This window comes from Pleurodeles waltl, chromosome 3_1, assembly GCF_031143425.1.
Source record: "Pleurodeles waltl isolate 20211129_DDA chromosome 3_1, aPleWal1.hap1.20221129, whole genome shotgun sequence".
In the NCBI taxonomy this organism is placed as follows: Eukaryota; Metazoa; Chordata; class Amphibia; order Caudata; family Salamandridae; genus Pleurodeles; species Pleurodeles waltl.
The window spans coordinates 1,582,399,431-1,582,421,253 of NC_090440.1; positions in this window are offsets into that span (position 1 = coordinate 1,582,399,431).

The window sequence follows — 21,823 nt, forward strand, 5'->3', positions numbered from 1 at the left end:
TATCACCTGAACCGTGCCACAATTCATGAACTGTGTCCCCAATTGGAGTCTGCTCTACTGCCTGCCAAACAAACCCCATATGCTATCCCTCCAACAGTACAGGTACTATCTGTCCTACATTTTCTGGCTACTGGTTCCTTTCAGGCGACTGTGGGCTTGCCATCCGGTGTGTCACAACCAATGTTCAGCAACATCTTGGCAAATGTCCTAATTGCCTTCTTGCAACACCTCCAGAGTTACAGACAATTTCCTCAAAGGGCAGATTTTGCCACAGTGAAGTCTGATTTGTATGCAAGTGCCAACATCCCTCATGTGATTGGTGCCATTGATGGCACACATATTCCCCTCATACCCCCCAGAGCCACTGAGCAAGTGTTTCGGAACCGCAAAAACTTCCATTCCATAAACATGCAGGTGGTGTGTCTCCCAGATCAATACATCTCACGGGTGGCAGCAAGATTCCCTGGATCAGTCCATGACGCCTACATTTTGAAGAACAGCAGTGTCCCACAAATCATGGCACAACTACAAGGAGACAGAGCCTGGCTAGTTGGTGAGTGTGCATGTGACAGTTTTGCAGTGCCACCTGACTAAACACATTTGGCATTGTACGACTGTGTGTCATAGGTTATCTTTCTCCCCTCTTTCCAGGTGATTCTGGCTATCCTAAAATGCAGTGGTTGCTGACACCTGTGAGGAGTCCCAGGATAGAGGGATTCCCTCTGGCCGGCCAAATACACATGCGCTCTGAAGGGATGTGCGGTGCACTCCCCCACACTGCACGTCACCTACGTGGCCACACCCCTTTGCAAGGAAACAAAAATAAACTCAGTTTACTGTTGTTTCCTTGTAAAGTATTTTGCAGCTGCTGGTGGGGCAGGCAACATTCCTCCGCCTTAATGGAGGATCCGCCTCTTCTTGGGATATCAGGGTATCCCCAGATCACATTCTGATATTCTCAGTCTGTCTCCCAAAATGGGGAATAACTTCAACCTATATATACCTCATAATTTTGTGAGTAGTTGTATCCAAGTTCGATTAAAAGAAGGACATTTTCTTTCTGCTCTGTTCTCAAGGCAGCAGCAAAGACAGGGCCAGTGCAACTAGACCTAGAATTGTCAGGTCCAGAGTTTACAGACTAAATAATTCCAGGCCCTTAGTAATCACAATTTGAGGTATTTCACATGGAGCTTCTGCTCTGGGTGAAAATGCCAACTAGTACTGAGGGCAAAATTAGTTAGAGCAAGAGCAAGGAGGGTACCTGCAAAAAATGAAAGGACTTTTAGAGCCTATTTACTTTTGTTTCATGCCCTTCTTTTCATGACTTTAAACCAGCTGTTGCAAAGGGATATCAAAGAATAAGCCAGAGGTAACAACTGCTACAGATTAGTCCCAATTGAGGTCCATGCAGCACCTGCTAATAGCTAGGTCTTCTTTAGAGGCTGACTTAAGCATGGAATATTTGGGATGAGAAAGAGGCAATTGGGCTCCTGAAAGTGATCTGAGTGTGTGAAAGGGGTCTTTACTATAATGCAGCATCTCAAGTGTGCTCTAAACAAGGTCAACAGATCTCTTCATCATAGCAGAAGGGGCGGAATCAAAGTGAATAATACAATCAACACCAAACATTTACATTTACAGTATGACCAATGTGGCCACACAAGGAAAACTCAAGTCAGAAATCAAATTAAAATGTTTTATTACAAGCTCAGACAGAAGTTAATATAGACAATTATCAAGACAAAGCTACAAAGATACAGAATTACCATTGGATGTCCAGGTCTGGGTAACAACAAAAGTTTAACTAACATCCAACAGACTAAAGCCCATATTTATACTTTTTTAGCGCCATATTTGCGCCGCTTTTTGATGCAAAAGCGGCGCAAACTTACAAAATACAATTGTATGATGTAGGTTTGTGCCGCTTTTGCATCAAAAAATTACGCGAATGCGGCGCTAAAAAAGTATAAATATGGGCCCAAGAGTTCTATCAAGGCAATACAAAACATAAGTACCAGAACCTTGTGTTCTGAGTATAAACGTTGACCAGTTCTTCTAATCATTTGCAATAAATAATAATTATCCAATTAATTCTCTAAAACAGGTGGGGATCCCTCAAAGGTACAAAGGCAAATTTGCTCCTAGTGTTGGGCTACAAGACATGGGAGCAAGAACCAAAAATGAAATAAAGAACAAAAAGAATTTGGGAAAACATCTGGGGCAGGATAAAGCTAAATTTAAAGTTGGCAAAAAAGTAAAAAGGGAAGGTGTCAGCATGTCAGAAGCTCGGTCAAGAGTCCTCTCATGGGTCAAAAGAAAAATCTATGGGCCTGATTTAGATTCCATAGGGGTTAGGTCGTTATACCGGTAATGGATATCCCATGCGACGAAACCTAAATTCCATAAGAAATTAGATTTCGACATATTTCAGCCTGAAATTTCGACAGATTTCAGGCTGTGACTGAGTAACCCCCTGTAATGATATCTGCATTTAACCACTGCTCCATCTTCACCACTGACTACATTTCATGCTGAGCTTAGCTTCACATACCCTCACAATGGCGGCCACCAGATCCATTCTGATTACAGACTCTATTTTGTGCTTAGCTTAGCTTTAAACACTGTGACGTTAGAGGTGCAGGAGGTGCAGGTATTTTTCCACGCACAAGTTATGCAATGTGTTTTTCGCTCATGTTTTTACTCTTTGTGTCCAAGGCCTAGAACATAATATGAGGGAGTGAAAGTAAGATATGGATGTACCAGGATGATGTTTATGGTACGGCAGGGAACAGTTTGGTCTTGGAGGAGCACCTTGGAATGTGGCCAATTCACAACGTGCCCTTTTCAAAACCAACCTGCTTTGGCCAGCATTTGAATAATAACTCACAGGATGGGAGGGAGATTTCTAGAATTCTACTCTTCGGCTTGTTTAGGATGTATAAGAGACGGAGAGTAGACGACTGTGGATATATTAAACTCAGGAGGGAAAGGGGCATCTTTGCCCCCCGCCACTCTCCCATGAGGGTAGTTCTCTCTTCTCACGGTCGACTAGGTTCACGGCCTGCTGGTGGCAAGGAGATGAAGCAAGCGAGCCCCATCGAGATTAATTCTTTTTGATTATTATTTCTAGCTTTGCATTGTGCATGAATATATAATCGCTGTATATGCAGATATATAATCCATGATTAAAGTAGTGTATTTTCATTGTTTGGTTTTATGAGCATTATTATTATACTACTGTGATTTTTTTGGAGGTGTATTTGTGTTGCTGCATTTGACCTACATGTCTCCTCTATTCGAATCTGAAATAGTGCTTTAATTAATTTATTACTCAGACTAAGAGCTCTGCATTGGTGGAATTCCTTTTATTTGTGTTTCCTCTCAGCTTCAAGTAAAGCAGTACACTTTAGTTTCACTGTGGTGATTTCCTTCAAATGTGCACTTGTGTTGTACATCATTGCAAAATGCCTTGATAAATGTGTTTCTCGGACTGAGAGGGTTGCGTACCAGAAATTCCTTTCAGTGTTGGTGTATTTCTTCTTAATCTGCAGTAAAGCAAAACACCCTCTCCTCTGAAATCTAAATCATCCCCTAAATCATCTAATTTCATGCATTAGGGAAAGTGCAGGGCAAGGGCAAAGAGGTCTGTACCTCTCAATGTCCAAGGGAATCTAGAATGCCGGAAATCCAACTGGGGAACGGGTTATTAAAGTCCAAATGGCATGATGAATTGTCCATCCTTCACACCACTCAAATCAGAAGGTTTAAGTGTCCAATCATAGTCCATCATATGACAGCCATTTGAAACATCAGGAAAGATTCTCATTACCAACATGGGAAAGGCATCCATCTTAGCTCACTGTACAATCGGAAATATGGGCATGTCATCCATTTCCACAGTTCCTCAATGTACTGGACTCAAGGTTACTTTCTCAGGCTCCCTATAGGTAAAACAATAGGACATCTGTTTCCAAGCTAACATTCTATGGGAACGAAGTCTGAAGAGCATGGTATGTTTGCAAGAATGACTAAACATTTTCCTACAAGTTTTATGAAACAAGGCCTTGCAAGCATCACATAGGCTAACTAAAGCAAATTAAAATAACAATCAATCAATTAATCAAAAAATCTATTAAGCGCACTACTCACTCATTTGTTTATATCAAGCAGGGCACATATAACATTTAAATCATTAATTCATTAATAGGCTTGTTCTGTGTTCATGTTAGAGTAGATTTATTACTACATCTCAGTAGGTATAACACAGAATTGTGTATTTAGAAGAAAGGTCAGTGCACTGGAAAGGCATTTGTGTCTGGAGTCTATAAAACCATCTTTCAAAGCACAAACCTGTAGTTATTCAACCTCCCATCGACATTTTTACAAGTATGAAAAGATGTAAAGTATGGGATACAACAGAATATTCATGGTAGTGCCTTTGGGAACGAAGCAATGCAGTCCAAAACTGTAACTGTAATTGAAAACTGTACTTGTTCATTGGTCATTGTATTGAGTCTTTCACCTTTGCCTCTAGCCATGCTCTCACCCTAAATCTTTTGTAAGTGTTGCTTCTGCTTGTCACTCTTACGTTCCAATTGCCTTTCTAACCATGCCTTGCCGCCAATCCATGTAAATGCATCTCAGCTGCCCATAGCGCCTCTGCCCACACCTCTGCTCTTGTCCACTTACTCACCACTGTGTAACAAAGAGTTTCCTTTCTACCAAAATTAAGGCCCACCCGCTTGAGTTTGCATTGGGAGGATCATACTTTGAAGCTCAAACTTCTCTGATAGCTAAATCTACAATGGCCCTTACTCTATTAAGCTATCTGTCTATCCATCTGCCCATCTAATTCAGATGGATAGATAGATAGCCATTTTTCAATACCTACTAGCACCAGGAAATACCTTGTGGTAAGGGCACTGGACAGCGCTCCCATGGTGAGGTGGGCATTGTTTTATTTTCAGAAAGAAAACTCTGGTTTGGCATTTTTTTTAATTAAAAAATAAAATACAATAAAAATTGAACTTTGCCATACGGTCCTGGCAAAGTTACAATTGTCAGAAAGCGGCTTGACGGTGGTTCCTGTCAATGCTTTATATATATGGCAGGCCAACAGACAGTTCAAAATTTGTCAGGTGGCATCTCAATCAGGGCAACAGAGTAATTTACTAGGCTATCCACCAAGATCTAAATTAGCCCCCCAGACTCAGATAAGTTTTATCTGCAGTCCAGTTGTCCTGTAACTGATCTCTTGACGTTAGAGAACACAATCTGATCCAAGTTGTCAGTCTCTTATGCATTTAGGAAGCCTAACTTTACAATCTTTATTTTTAACCTCTGACCTTGTTGATCCAGAGTTTGGAGTTTCTTTTTATATGTACATGAATTTTTGTCTAGATCCTATCTCACCAAAGGACCAAAAGAGCATCTTGAACACGGGTGTCAGCACTCAAAGGCTGCATCTTGGTCATTTATTTGTGGATCTAAATCAACTGGCTAAAGTTGAACAAAGACCTTTGTCTTTAACAACCAGTCTGCACTATGTGCAAAGGACCATAAGGTCAAAATTATGGGGGTTTAACTCAAACCGTAAAGAACTATAATGATTCTGAGATCCAATCAATAACCAGTTTTCCCCAGCTCTTCTGGGTAGGTATGCCGTATTGCAGTTGTTTTCTTTTTGCATTTGATGTGTGTCTTTTGCTTCTCATGTGTGGACCCTTTATTCACACTCTGTGGAAATACATAGGGCAGATTTACAAGGCCCTAGTGCCTCCTTGTGCCATACTAGTGTCCTTTTTTTATGCTAATGAGGCTCAAGGAGGATATTTTTTCCACACCATATTTACAAAGTGGCACAATGCATGCATTGCACCAAATTATGCCAGCATCAGGCATAATGTATGCAAGGGGGGTGTTATGGCGTTAGGAGGCCCGCAAAAATGGCAGAGTTAAATCTACAAGAATCCACTGTGCCATTTTTGGCGTCATTTTTAATACCTTCTGAAAGCAGAATTTAATCAATTTAATAAATGGGCCTCCTTGCACTTTGCTGCACTGGCGTCAAAATTGTTGATGCTAGTGCAGCAATAGTGTTAAAAATATTGACGCTATTGGCCTAATGGGTGCCATGGTGTGCCATATTGTAAATACGGCGCACCCATGGTGTCGTTAGGTGGGGCAGGGGTGATGCAAGAAAACTATTTGAATTGTTCATCTGCTCTAATGAAAAGATATTAATATTTTGGGACAACTGAAAGTAGTCCTTTTAATATTATTAGAGAGTCATCTTCTTTTGGTGGTGTGAACATTTATGTTGTTGCAAATGAAATGATAATTAAGTCCTATTGTGTTGTATATCCCTTCTAAATTACCAGTGATTTTCAATCTGTTTTTTTATGAAAGACTAGTTAAGAGATGGGATTCATTATCACTGATGAACTCTTTGGTGCTTTCTGTTTCAAAGTTTGAGTGTTCAATGCCCCTTGTAACTGCAGAACTTTTATAGTGGGCACAGGCCAAGGCACTGCCATAGACTAGACAGAAATGTATCTAGATCCATTTTCCAGTTGGCTAAAATAATGCTGTTAAAAAAAAAAAATTATTGTTAACTACACTATCAATTGTCCACATGAGAGATTGACTCTAGAATTTTAGCTCGTGACTTTGATTACTGTAAGATTTTTACAGGAAACATTATCATCTCTGTATCTGCCCTAGTTTGTGTTCATTAGAGAATGGCCTCTGGTTTACCAGCTAATGTCTGATGCAGCCTCTGGGCAAGAAGAGGGCTCAATGGTCTTTACAGTACCTTTAAAGCAGCATTTTGGTCCTTCTGTTTTTCTTTTGGCTGGCTGCTTATCATGCTGCCCATCTCAACCTCCAGGTTTGGTTTGGGCAGGGAATAAAAAGATACCCGTGCTCTTTATAGTATTCTGAGTGTATGGGTTGATGTAATCTCTTAAATTATACAGGGTGAGATAGGCAGAAAACACTTCTCAGCATGCATGCTGCTTATTTTTTGCCACCCTCTTCTTTCACTGCTATGTAATAGTTCGGGGTCTGACTACTAAATGACTACTGTGTCCTAGTAGAGAATGAAAGAAGATATTCATGAGGTAGAAACCCCTAGGTTGTTGTAATAGGTAAAAAACAAATTTTCATTATTTTTTTAGAGTATTGTTTTGCATTAAACTGTATAATTGGTGATGACCTGAAAACAAAAGACTATGGGCCTGATTTACAGTTTGGCCGACAGGTTACTCAGTCTCAAATGTGACAGATATCCTGTTCACTGTATTATGATTCTTATAGGATATTAAGAGATTGTATTATGGTGGATGGGATATCCGTCACGTTTGTGGCTGAGTAACCCCATCCTCCAAACTCTAAATCAGGCTCTATGTTTCCACTGGATGTTCTAAAAGGCCAAGGGTCTATCATCTGATCGGAAAAGTAATTGCTGTTTTTGATTATATTTGTACCTATCGACAGAGACAAATCAAATCAAACTATTGGATGCAGGATATTATGTGTCTGTCATTGAAGTGAGTACAGTAAGGCTGTATCTCTCTAGGCAGCCTTTGCCATGCTTTACGTTCTAGGAGAAATGTTTGCAACTCCCAACATTTTTATGATCTGAAATGCCTAATTTATGTTATTTGTTCTGGTCGCTTATTTCCAGGTCAGCACAAAGCATAGGGACAAAAATGGTATACTTTGCCAGAGTACTTATGATAAATTACTATTATGGGAAAAGTTCTAAATTCTGATCTCGATATACTCTTTGGAGGGCTCTCTTGGTCATAAAAGAGAATCTATTAAGCTGAGCCACTGTCTCTATGTATGCATATTAATAGTAACTGGAGGTAATAAAAGATAGGGTTGTTGGGGGCGTGGCCGAGGCGTCAAGATGGCGGACGCACTTCTGTAGTGCTCCGGACCCCTCCATCATCCGCCTCTAACTAATACGCCATCCAGCCCCATTGGAAGACCCTCTTGGTCCCTGTGGCCTCTCTGAGGCGGCCCCGCTGCTCCCCCTGTGAGATCGAGGGGTTTTTCGGCTCGAGATTTGCGGGCCACGGGGCCGGGGCCGGAGGGACCGAAAATGGCAGAAGACTGCTGAGGCCGCGTTCCTGGGCCTTCGGGGGAGTGACGAGTGGCGGTGACTGCTCGCCGCAGATCGGCGGCAAGGCCTGGAGCTGGGGCCGGGGGTCCGCATCATCTGGGGCGGCCCCGTGGTTTTGGGGGCGTTAGACCTTCCCCCCCTCCTCTACATCCCGCCCGGGGCCGTAGGTGGCCAGGCCGTAGTTGGGCCGGTGCTCCTCCGGGGCCTACCCCCGTCTGGACTGGCGCTGTGGATGCGCCACCCGATGCACCCTGGGACCCTGTCGGGCGCACCGCCCCTCCGGAGGGCCCCCCGGTGTGGACCTGCGGCTTGGAGGAACATCCTGGGGACCGGAGCCCTTCCCCCCCCTCCGGTGGGACGTGACATCGAGGAGGAGACCCGTCGAGGGACAAGCGGTGAGTCTCTTGCCGGCCCGGCTAGCAGTAATCAAGGCCAGGGCCGCTGAAGACACCGGCGTGCGCCCACCAGGCCCCTGCCTGCTGCCCGGATCTCTGCAGAGGCCAGAGACTGTTATCCAGGGACCAATGAACCAGAATCCTTCTTCTCCCCCTCCCTGCTTTGTGATGTGGCATCGGTGAGAGAGGCCCGTTGGGGGGCGGACAAGAGGTCCCTCGCTGGCCCGACCTGCGGTGCACGAGGCCGGAACGACGGGAGGCAGTGACACATAAACTGGGCCCAGAGAAGAAGATCGGGGTCCGGCCCACTGCCTGGAACTGCTTTGGGCCTGGTGGCTGCTGAGGGGGGACGGCTGAGATCACCTCCTCCACCTTCTCTTCGGCACGCCGCTAGAACCTGGGTCCGACAACCGGGGAACGCTTGGGGCCACGGCCGGGACCAGAGACGACAGTGGGGCAAAAGTCAGAGCCCCATAGAGGGCCAGCCCTAGAGCCTGCTAAATTTCACGGAGGAGCCCCACAAATCACGCCGCGCACCCAGATATTGAAACCTCAAACCGGGGCCGTGCCAGACTTGTCATGGGCAAAGACAGACCGGCGCGACAAACGACGGCCCAGACCCGCATGGACCAGTTTACCACCTGCGCAGCCGGGCCTCGGTCGTAGGACCGGACCCCGGGTGGGGGCAACGAACAACAGGTGCCATCCGGGGATTTGGCGACAATACTCCAGGCAATCCAGGCTTCCCAAGCAGCCATCGAATCGAAGATTGGGGAGGTTAGAGTGGACGTGGCCCTGGTCAGACAAGACCTCTGCAACGCCACAGCTCGTATCACAGAGGCCGAATCTAGGATCTCCACGGTAGAGGACGACGTAGCCGCCATCAAGGCCCAGGTATCTGCGCTGACAGCTCGTACCTCAGAGTTGCATAGGAGAGCGGAAGATGCTGAGAACAGGTCAAGACGAAACAACCTTCGCCTGGTAGGCCTTCCTGAAAACACAGCAGAAACATCTCTTGTCCAATACCTAGAGGACTGGCTCCGCTCTTGGATCCCCACCGATCGTCTCACACCATGGTTCGCTATCGAGCGAGCCCACAGGGCCTTACAGGTTAAACCCCCACCGGGTGCCTCACCCAGGTCAGTGATATTACGCCTCTTTAACTTCAAAGACAGAGATGTGATTCTACAAGAGGCACGTGCAAAAGGAGACCTCACCTGCAGCGGAGCTAAGGTCCTTCTGTTTCCGGACTACACGAGAGAAGTTCAACAACAACGCCGCTCATTCACGGAGGTGAAACAAAAACTGAAAGCCATGGATATCCAATATCGACTCTTGTTCCCAGCGCGTCTCCGAGTGGTCTATCACAACCAAACCCACCCGACTGCTGCCTGGAATTGGCTGACAGAGGAGGTTCCCCTGGGCCTCTCCGGGGGTGGCGTGGGCCCCTCCTGGGGTCTGGGGCCAGACCGGCCTGGGGGACGGCGGCTGGACCGATGCCACCGCACACGATCTCGGCGACGTGGGGCGCCGACGGGGTACCCTGCAAAATCACCGCCGAGATCCCACCGGGCAGAACAGCAGGATCTACGTACGGACCACAGCCCTGGAAGCTCCGGAAACAGCCCCGTTGTAGCGGGTGAGGGACTGGCCCGGCCTGGGCCCCTGGAAGACTCAGACTTGTCGCACAGCCCGGTGCTGTGAAGCCGCTAGTGCCGAGAGACACTTGGAGGGGAGTCCCTAACGGACTAACGGGGCATAAAAGTCAAGACAATCTTATTGTTACGTATCGCAATTTTAGACTTAATCCGAAAGTGGAGGGGTCCACCATCACTACAGTTACCGCTACCTCATCAGTTTAGAGTACACCTCACCACTTCTAGACGGGAGGTAGTTATATGGGCGACAGATGCTTCTGGGGGGAAGTATGGGGTGGGAAGGGAGTTGGGGGGCAAGGGAGTTCAGGCCGAGTTGTACAGGCCACCGGTACCGCGTTTAGGTCACCAACACGTTTAATTTTTAGGTCTAGCAGACAGAACAAAAACTGACCACGGGAAAACACACTCTCGACAAAACCAGGGACTGGCGAGGGCTTCCCAATATTTCAGGGTCCACCGAGCGAATATGAGGAACACCTTTTAAACACTCACCCCCCATGAGCCAAACACAGGTTATCTCATGGAACGTCAAGGGGCTCCTAGAAAAATAAAACGCACCGCCGTACTCACGTACGTACACAGACACAGGCCAGACGTGCTTCTGTTACAAGAAACTCATCTTCAGGGAGACAACTGTCCCTTCCTGGCTCGTAGGGGCTTTGACAGAATTTACCACGCTGGGTTCACCCGTGGCTCTAGGGGGGTGGCTATACTTCTTCATAGATCCTTCCCCATGACAAATATTCAAGCACGAAGAGATCAGAACGGGCGATACATAGCTATTACAGGGAAAATTGAAGGGAACACGATCAATTTGGTCAGCACATATGTCCCCCCCACATTGGTTCGGAAAACTTTAGATGATCTCTCCCAGCTGCTCCTAAATCTACCACCAGGGCTCACAGTGATAGGAGGGGACTTTAACTCCACCCCAGACCCAACAATAGACGTGACAGGCCCAATCTCAGCGCATAGACACACAATGGCAACGGGGCTTAGGGGGTGGCTCTCGGCGACGGGGGTCTGTGACGCCTGGCGAGTATGGCATCCAAGACGGCGTCAATTTACCCACACGTCAGCCGCTCATGGTTCATAATCCAGGATAGACCTGGTCCTTCTTCTGGGCACTGAATGTGCAGCTCTTTCCCACATTGAACTGTTGCCGAGGGGAATCTCTGACCACTCTCCACTCCGATTCATTATAGGTCACACCCAATCCCAGATTCGTCCAATGTGGCGACTAAATGCATGGTACCTCCAAGACCAAGGTTATGTGGAACAGATGCGCGAGGAGATAAAAGAATATTTTGAGCTGAACGAAGGATCGGTGTCATCCACAGGTACTTTGTGGGCGGCGGGTAAGGCGGTGCTAAGAGGAAGAGCCAAACACCTGATACGGATCCAAGAACATACTCGAACCCAACATATTGAAAAGTTGGAGTTAAGAGTCATAGCCCTGGAAAATGAAAATGAAGTAAGCCCGACAGACAAAATGACAAGACAAATAAGCTTACTCCGAGAGGAAATAAGAGACCAATCCCTAGAATCGGCTAAATACATATGGAGAGCTAGCACTGCAAAAATCTACGGTTGGGGAGACAAGACTGGTAAAATGCTACATTGGCTGGTATCTTACCACCAGGCCTCCAGGATAGTCCCCGAAATTCGGGATGGAGAGGGAAACACTGTTGTTAAACATGCAGAAATTGCAAATCCCTTTGCCGCATACTACCAAACTCTTTATCAAGCATCGGGACGGGTCAATATGAGTGTAGCCAGACAGTTACTAGATGAAACCCCCCTCCCGCGGTTGTCAGCGATAGAGGCAAAGGCCTTAGATGAACCTGTCGACACAGAAGAAATCCAGAAGGCCATTTCGGCCTTGGGAGCTGGGAAAACGCCGGGACCCGAAGGACTTCCCGCAGAATACTATAAGGTCTTTAGAGAGGAGTTAATACCACACCTGTTGAACCTCTTCACGGAGGTAGATAACAGTGGTGTCTTCCCCAGTGACTTGGATACAGCCACCATCGTGGTGCTCCCTAAGACTCAACCTCCCTCATTATTTTGTGCCGATTACAGGCCGATCTCACTTATCAATACAGAGATAAAAATGTTTGCAACCATCCTTGCCACCCGTCTTAAAAAGATTCTTCCTCAACTTATAAACCCAGATCAATGTGGCTTTATGGCCACTCGCAGCACTCGGCATTGCATCCGCCGGCTGTACATAGCATTAGCTGAACGCAGCCGCTTGACCCGAGACCTTGCTCTTTTACTCATTGACTTCGAAAAAGCCTTCGACTCTGTTGATTGGGGTTTTCTCCGGTTGGTACTCGGACGCGCGGGCCTGGGCCCTAGATTCTGCCGCTTGGTTCAGGCACTATACATCAACCCCACGGCCCGGGTGCAGGTTAACGGTTCTCTGTCGTTAACCTTAGAGATTCACAGGGGCACATGACAGGGTTGTCCTCTATCCCCCCTTTTATTCACCTTAGCCATTGAACCTCTGGCGCAGATGGTGAGATCCGACCCAATATATAGCGGCTGGAGATGGAAGCACTCCCAGGAAGACAGAATAACGCTTTATGCTGACGATGTCTTGCTATACATGGAGGAACCTAGTGTAACAGGCCCGAGATGCCTCGGACTGCTGGAACGCTATGAAGTGGCCTCAGGTCTGAAAATGAACCCTGCTAAATCCATACTAATTCCGCTGGCACATTCACAAGATTGTTTTGATTGGTAGGAACAAATACCATTGCGTAGACTAAGCTTTAAATATCTGGGCATCTGGGTATCACTGCTGCCAGAACTGACATGGGCCAAAAACTTGACCCCCTTGCTGTCACGCATAAAAACTGATCTCCAGAAATGGCAAACTTTACCATTAAACATAATGGGCCGAGTGGCTCTATACAAGATGATGATTTTGCCGAGGCTCCTCTACACCTTTCAAAACTTCCCCCTACCCATCCCCCGCTCATGGTTCAAGGCCCTTGAAAGAGCCACAGGGTTGTTCTTCTGGAGGGGTACCAGACACCACGCAGCAGCCCATCACTGCCGAAGAGGGATTTACGACGGAGGCCTGGGTGCCTCCGACCCCTACCTTTACTATCTAGCCTCCCAATTAATAGTGATACACGACTGGTTTAATGGGGGATGGGGAGACCCAGCCTACCGAGTAGAATTGGAGACCCTAGGATTTTCTCGCCTTCTAGATATCATGTACGGGAACCCCCTGCCCCGAGAAATGGGAGAAGTTACCAAAGTAATTTTTTCAGGCATGGCGAGCTGCCCTGAGATACACCCACTGGAATACTACTGTTACACACCAAACACCACTGTGGAGAGGGAAATGGCTAAGCGCAACTGCAGCTCTGGAGGGATTCCGGGAATGGGATCTGGTGGGCATCTCCCTGGTTGGTGACGTGTGGGCAGAGGACTCCATGAAATCTTTTCAAGACTTAAGGAGGGATTTTCACCAAGCCCCAACACAATTTTTCCGATATCTCCAACTCAGGCATGCTTTAAAAACCCATATACCGGCAGCAAGTTCTCTACCAGAATTTAACCCGCTAGAAGCCAAACTACTCATGGGAAACCTGGGAGGGAAAGGTGTTTCCCAAATTTATAAAACGCTAGTTAACAATGCCCTTGGAGACATGAACCTCATTAGATCCAGATGGGAGTTATGGTTGGGGGCCCTAGAAGACACAGAATGGAGGGAAGCTCTGATGGCACCCAGGTCCTTAGCAGTGTCGGCCAAGCTCCGCACAGTGCAATTCTATTACTTACATAGTGCGTACCTATCTCCTGCTAGGCTATACCGCACAGGTCTACGACCCTCAGCCCAATGCCCAAGATGCTTGTTCGAACCTGCAGATTTTTTCCACATGGTCTGGTCATGTCGAGTGGTTCAGTCCTACTGGGACTCAGTGTTTCGAGTGCTGGAGAAAGTCTTAAATGGTGAAATACAAAGATCCGCCAAACTAGTCCTACTGGGTGTGTTGGAGGGCATGCGAGGAACACGCGCCCATCGAGCACTGGTAGCCACAGCCCTGTTGATAGCAAAAAGGGACATAGCAACAACATGGATCTCCCCCGAGGGCCCAAAACTCCATAAATGGAAGAAAGGGGTAGACTGGTGCGCGACCCAAGAAAAGGTGGTTTACGAATCTAGAGGGTGCCCGGGGAAATTTGAAAAGATATGGGGAAGATGGGTAGACTTACTGCCATAATAGGAAATGGTAATCTGGCCAAGACAGCAGTACTGGAAACAAGGCAAAGGTCCAACCCCACAGTTCTAAACTTTGACTTCCCATATGGTATCTATCTGTTTGGAACTCACTATTGTCCTTAACCCTGTGTACAATGTTATATGGAACTGTAAATGCTCTCTGCTTGACCTATCACAGTTCTTTGTTCCTTGTTGCCGGTTTATTATTTTTCTAAAAAACAATAAAATATGTTTATCAAAAAAAAGATAGGGTTGTTGGTGCTGGGAGAACCAGTTAATACACAAGAGCACAAAAGAATAAGAATGGCTTTCATCACAAACTACCATTGATACTTGTGAATCAATTACAAAAGACAAAAAGTAGGGCAGGTGACCATAGTCTCCTGGTCTTCTAGGGGTACTGGGGGAGGGAGAGACTCCACCTTTATGCGCATGCTGTTGACAATGAGATTATTCTTAGAATAAGGAGTCAGCATCTCCACCGCACATTTCAGCACTGCCTGAGAGGAGTGGGATAAGATAGGCAATGATGCGCCCAAACTAAATTCAGAAATAATTGGCATAATGTTAATTGGTGGCAATGAGGTCCTGTGGAGATCTACGTTTTGTGCAGAGGAAACTGATCTTCAGACTTTTATTTTAGGCCATATTGATGAGGGGTGAAGGTGGTTTTCGTGGATGATCATTTGATTTTTACTTTTACTGCTATTACTTTCACTCTGTAAGGGACCTTTATGAATTACTGGATTTGAGGTGCATAACATAGGGCTGTGTATCCCCACAGCACAAGAGGACTGGTCTCAGGACTGGTCTACTAGTCCTCCAGGGGATTGGTGGGACAGGTATTTCCACCCTCCTGCTTTCTTGGCTTGGAAGTGCCTGGGTAGGAAAGGGAAAGGGCCTCTCTCTATGTACTCTGCAGGGGTGCCCATTCAAGCAGTTACATTATGCCTGTTAGAACTTCCTTTATGTGGGTCTTTCCAAATATCTTTTGCCACATCCCCATGTAGGCCAAAATGTTTCGAAAATGTGTTCTTTTGTCTTTCTGTCTGTTACTGCTCCGAACTTTATGAAGACCATCCAACAGTAGCCACAGGACTCATGAATGGTTGAGGGGTTTGTGAGTGCATGCTTTGCACTTAATTTTTTCTCAAAGTGCAAACCATCTTGCAGTGTTTAGAGTTGCAGCTTTTCTGTTTAGTATTTTTACTTTATTGCATGGCTATGGGGAGCAATGTAGCTGGTGAAATTGTATTTTTCCGACAGTGCAAAAAATCATTGGTACTATTCCTTTCTAAAAGTCTGACCTTTATAACTATAATCTCAGCTCCCACTCCTTGCTCCCAATCGATAATTAAACTACCCAGTCTCTAAATCACTCCTTTTCTAGCATTTGTGACCACCCCAAAACACCTCACCCTGGTCCATCTTCTTACATCTTCACTTGTTGCATTGACAGTTCCTCCATCACCACCCCCAAACCCTTTTAAGCTTCCTCATTGTCGGTGTTTACCCTTTTTCTCTTCTTTCCTATTGTGTGTGGATTAGAACCTGGTCATTTTAATTGATAAAGTAAGTGAAATGCTGGAATATGCGTTTTGGTTGTCTGCAGTAAATATAGTGAAGAATACCTAATTAAGTAGATAAGATTATAGAATTGTAGAAACAAATACTATGTCAAAAAACACATACTTCCTGTAGGAGGGAGAGATTTTTTAAACTGTTTTCTTCAAGATGCTGTAACAATGACCATTGATTGGAAGTAGTCCTTTAATTTGTTCCCCTGAACTGTGAAATTTGGTATGTGAAACCATAGATGCCCTGCCAAGTAAGTGTCAACTTTAGGTAAATCCATTCATAGGGTCCTAAGTTACATGCAAATCAAAAATGATGTTTTAATGGAAAGTGTGGTTGAACCATAACTATACTTTTTATATATTATAATTTTAATGTTGTTGCTTATGATGTAATGAGATACAACCATTCTAACAACATTGAATATCCATACCATGGGAAATTATGAAAGATGACTTTGCTCAACAAATTATGTTTGAGATTAAAAAAATAAATTGTGCTTGCTGACTGTAGGCGGTTCAGGAAGAATAGGGGTTGTGGGGATGTCTAGTGCTGTTAACTCCTGGACTCTGTCTTGCCTGGTGCCCTTTTTTGGTACCTTCACAGTTACCAGTTTGGCCTGCCAAAGGCAGAATGGGACTTGGTAGCACACTAATGAATACACTCATGTGTCACACTGCCAGGAGAAAAATGGTTAGTGAGAGAGAAATTTAGTAGACTGAGTTTGAACCATGTCTTTGAATGATTCCCTTGTTCTCCCACACTGGTAATGTAGAAACTGTGCCTACTCTAACCAACCAGCATGGCTTCTTATACAAATTGACCATTATCCTTCACAACTAACACTCACCTCTTCCGGGTCTTCCCAATAGTGTCTTGCCACTAATCTATGCAGACTAAACCTTTCTCACACCCCCTATCTAGGCTTGTTTTCAGGGAAACATATTTTTCAAGTCAACACAATGCTTTTTTAATGACTTTGCAATATTCATACCAGTGACAGATAATATTTATGTTCCTTAATCAATAAACAGCATGTTTATTTTCACATCTCTTACACCAGCATCCCAGACGATGCTGATATTTGCTTTGGATAGACAATTTTTGGATTGAAGTCCAAGATGACAGGTTTTAAAAAGTGTCTGTCTCTACTGACAATACTGTTGCAGGACTCTTACCATCGGGAGTAAAACTGCTGAGTTTAGGGTGGCAGCACCACCATGTGTGGGTGACTGAGTCAGTACCACATCAACTTGAAGCTGTCAGTCTGACCCCTTTCTCTCCGTTGCACAAAGTCTCACAGATAACGAAGGCAGATAAAGAAATGCAGGATAAGATTGAATGCATTTATTGAAGCAGCTGCATTCTATGGTAACAGGCATGAACTGCGATTATTAGGAAGATGGAACATAATACAGTGATTATTGTCATCATTAGAGTGAATCATATAATAAAGACTCCCAACATCCTAGCATAATCATGAGTCCAAGAATTCCTACCTACACTCTAGCATCTAACATGAGAGCATAGCTATGTTAGCCCTTATGCCCATCCCGGTCCATGGAAGGAGTCCCAACCCCATACCCGAAAGAAGGCAGGAGTCTGTCTATGGTTCCCTTGGCAGTCCTTCTGGTTGGCTGGAAAGGCAAAGCCAAGGTTAGCAAAGCTGTTGACGAAGTGGCACATAGCATGAGATGGCTGGCTGGAATGTCCCCTCTAACCTTCTATGGAGTGTGTGGTGCTCGTATAACAAAATGTGTTGTGTTCTGAGAACAGGCCTGACGTGATGATATGTCTATAGTTAAAAGGTTGACTCTAACTCTTAGATTGGTGATACCTGGTACACAATTGTGTATAAATATGACAGCCTTCAGCAGGACAGAAAGTGAAATGCATGCAGGGGACAGATAAATGTGGAACATGAACAAGCACGTTTTCTAAGGAAAACAGCTGATAAAATATAAAACAACAAGGTGAAAGCGAGCTGTGCTAAAATGTAATAAAATGAATAAAAGCGAATAAAATGTGTTTGCTTCTTAAAGGCATAGACTATTGGCCTAGGAGATAAAACATGGGTGCCCACTCTCTGTGCTAAAAGTAACACACAACCCATTGTCAGTACAAGGGTGCATGGTCTAAGACCTGAAATGAACTACACCAAGGCTAACTACTTAAAAGCAGGCTGACATGTAGTCAATTTGCCATAGACCGAGCAGGGAATTTATAGGTGGGCTCCCCTTTGCCAGCCTGAAAGGCAGCAAATACAAACACACACCATGTAGTACCTAGGCATATGAGGACCAGCCATTGACCATAATGGTGTGTGCATTTACTATTCTAACTGCATGCATGCCTTCCTACTGGGGTGGATTATACACAGGAGTTATGCGAATATAACATTGCTTTAAATTTTTTGATGCGCTTGCTGGAAAGTACCTAACACACTACTGAGACCGGTCCTAACAAGCCTATATGGGGAATAGATCACATATAGATTATAGATCATCACACTGGAATGTGAAAAGCAACAAATGTTATTTGTTACTTGTCACAATGTTGATAAAAATATACAAATCTTCCTACAGGAAAATGTTTTAAACACTAAGTGAACTGAAATGTTGGAATGGGCAGGTTAATCACTCCATGTCTAAACTACACCGATGATGGTATTTCAGCCACACTAAAAGGCAACTTTTTTATGTTAAGCATGAAGTAACTAGCTTCTTTCCTACCATTATCTGTTGTTTCAGTGCTAAATGAAATAATGCAAATAACTCTTTAGCATTAACGTGCTTCCAAAGCATGCAGACATTTTTTAGAACTTGTAACGTCCAACTTAACTGCCTAATGGGCCTAAGTTAACCCTGTTGATGGTGTTAAAGTGACATACCATTTTGAATAATGTCAATTGCAGAAACACAATGTTGTTTCATGTGTAAATGCGGTTGGACAATGTGTTCATACCATTATCGACAACGGCTACAGCTTTCTCTAAATTCTCCTTATCTATTTGACTTAAACGGCCAGAAACCTCCATTTGCAAAAGCTTTGATATTTCATTATATATTGCATATAAGAAACATTTAGGTGTTTTTTCTGGGACCTAACAAGAAATCTTGTAAGTCTGCATCTTCTGAAAGGAGACTAAGGTGTTTCTCTGCAGTTGTTAATGTGGAGAATTTTGACAATTGTTGACAAAGTTTGCCCACGCTGTATGATGTCATAATACCAGGGTGTTGTGTGATGAAGTAACAAGGGTCCAGTCTGCTTGCTCTAAAACCTTGTGAAGAGTTAACAAGACATGCACGACAACCATTAGTGTCCACTGCCCACAATCACTACCCGTTGGGACTTGAAAGTATTTAATTAAAGGCACCATTCTGAACCCAACCGTTGAGCTGTTCTTCGGTGATATTTAAAATCTTTTGCCAATTATCAAATTTTGCTGGTGAGAGAATACTGGGCGCATTCATGACTGTTATTTTTGCCAATCCTAAACAAGTTGTTTGTTGTACGCTGTCATTGAGAAATATAGGCCCTCATTACAACCTCGGCGGTCTTATAAAAAGACCGCCTAGGCTGCGGGAGGCAGAATACCGCCAGTGCCGGCGGTATTCCTGGCTCCCTATTATGACTTTTCCGCTGGGCCAGCGGACGGTAACAGTGTTACTGTCCGCTGGCCCAGCGGAAAAGTCACATCAACATTGCTGCCGGCTCGTAATAGAGTCGGCAGCAATGCTGATGTGCAGCGGGTGCAGTAGCATCCGTCGCGCATTTCACTGCCCGAAATTCGGGCAGTGAAATGCGCGACGGGGCTATGCCTGGGGGCCCCTGTACTGCCCATGCCAAGTGCCTGGGCAGTGCAGGGGCCCCCAGGGACACCCCAAGTCCCACTTACCGCCAGCCTTTCCATGGCGGTGTTTACCGCCGTGGCCAGGCTGTCGGTCCGGGACTCATTATCCCCAGGGCACTGCTGCCCTGGGGATTATGACCGCCAGGCGAGAGCCTGGCGGTATACTGGAGGGGCCAGCGGTATGGCCGTGGCTATTGCGCCACGGTCATAATAGCTGGCAGAACACCGCCAGCCTGTTGGCGGTGTTACCGCCAGCTTTCCGTCGGCCGCCAGGGTCGTAATGAGGCCAATAATTTGTAACTGAATAAGGCCTGCTCTAAATAAGGCCTGCCTACCCTGTATTTGCCAAACAATTGTTCCCCACACACTCTTCAAGTCAATCGACTTCATCCAATACTCATAACCTTCTATAGCCAACTAAGAAACAAAGAAATCTGAATAAATCAATGTGGTGTCTGTTAACAACATTTTCCTTGCCTACGAAGGTGGTAATTTAAAGTAATAGGACTCAGCATCTTTAACATCATGGCCAGTAAAATAAGGAAACTTTTCTACAAATCTTTTAGAACTCCCCAATGGTGTTGGGCAATGTTCCCACTGTGTATAATTATAAACTAATGTTGGGGTACCAGTTCGGTGGAGAAATTGATGTCCGTAATGGTGATAACAGAACATTTCCCCATAATATGAAGTGTTCTTGTACACATCTTCACTTTCAAATACGGTATAATATTTAAGATATTTAAGCTCAGAAAGAATAGAATCAACTGTTTTTACATCTTAGTCATCAGAAACATCCCCCGTATAATAATATAATTCATTGATACTTTAAAAACATATGGAATTTGAATCATTTCTATAGAGCAAACAGTACTTTTAAGAGTATATGTAGGCTTCTCGTATAAGGCGGAGGAATTTAGTGCTCATTCAGAGGTGTGCCAGCAGTGCAAAAAAAATAGGGCCACTCCAGGAAGTCAAACACCTTTGTGGCATCTAAAAAATTCACAGCAGCCTTACAGACTGGGTTGATCAATTGCACCACCACGAAGTAAGTCCTTAGATTATGTGCTGTGGATCTACCTGATACAAACCCAGACAGGTCCGGCTGAGCAATGAGTGGCAGAAAGGGGATCAATCTGAAAGCAATCAATTTGGCTAGGCTTTTGTTATGATTTTTAATCATGAATAGAGGATGATAGGAATCACACTTATGCAAATCTACCAGGTTCAGGAATTGTACCAATCAGCGCCTTGCACAAGGATGATGGGAGAGCACCTGCCTCTATAGGGTCAGCATACATATCTAGGAGGTGCGGTGCTAAAAGCTCTGCATATTCTTTATAAAACGCAGCTGTGAGGCCGTCAAGGCCAGGCATCTTATCACCAGGTAACCCCTTGAATAATTTGAACAATATCTTAAACTGTGAACGGGGCATCCAGAAAGCGCCCTTGACCATCTTCTAACCGCAAGACTTAAAGTGTTTAGAAATAATCTGTGTATGTGTCCAAGATAACAGTGTGAGTGGCGGTTTGCCTGATGATCCTTTAATTCAACCATATATCAATAGCCCAAGGCTTGTGCAAGAGGCTAGTCAGCGTCTTTCCCATTCTGTCACCTTTTACATAATGCCGGGCCTGAGCTTCGTGCCCCATTATATACTAAAATAATACACCTCGTTGTGCAGCCTCCTTATATTGATTAAGGTTGGATCTAATCTGACTAACAATGGATTTATCCCCAGCAGCATAGTACTGGTGCTCAAGATCTCTCAGGGCTGACTCCAAAGAGGCAATCTTGTGCCGCAATGGTCAGTCGATCCTTAATTGTTTAGCAATACAGGCTCCTCTGATGAACAACTTATGTGCTTCACAAGCAACCGAGCAGGATTAAACAAAGTCCCTATTAAGATTGGAATAGTTGACTATTGCGTCAGCGCAGCTTTCTATGTTAGTGTTTCACTCTTTGACTTT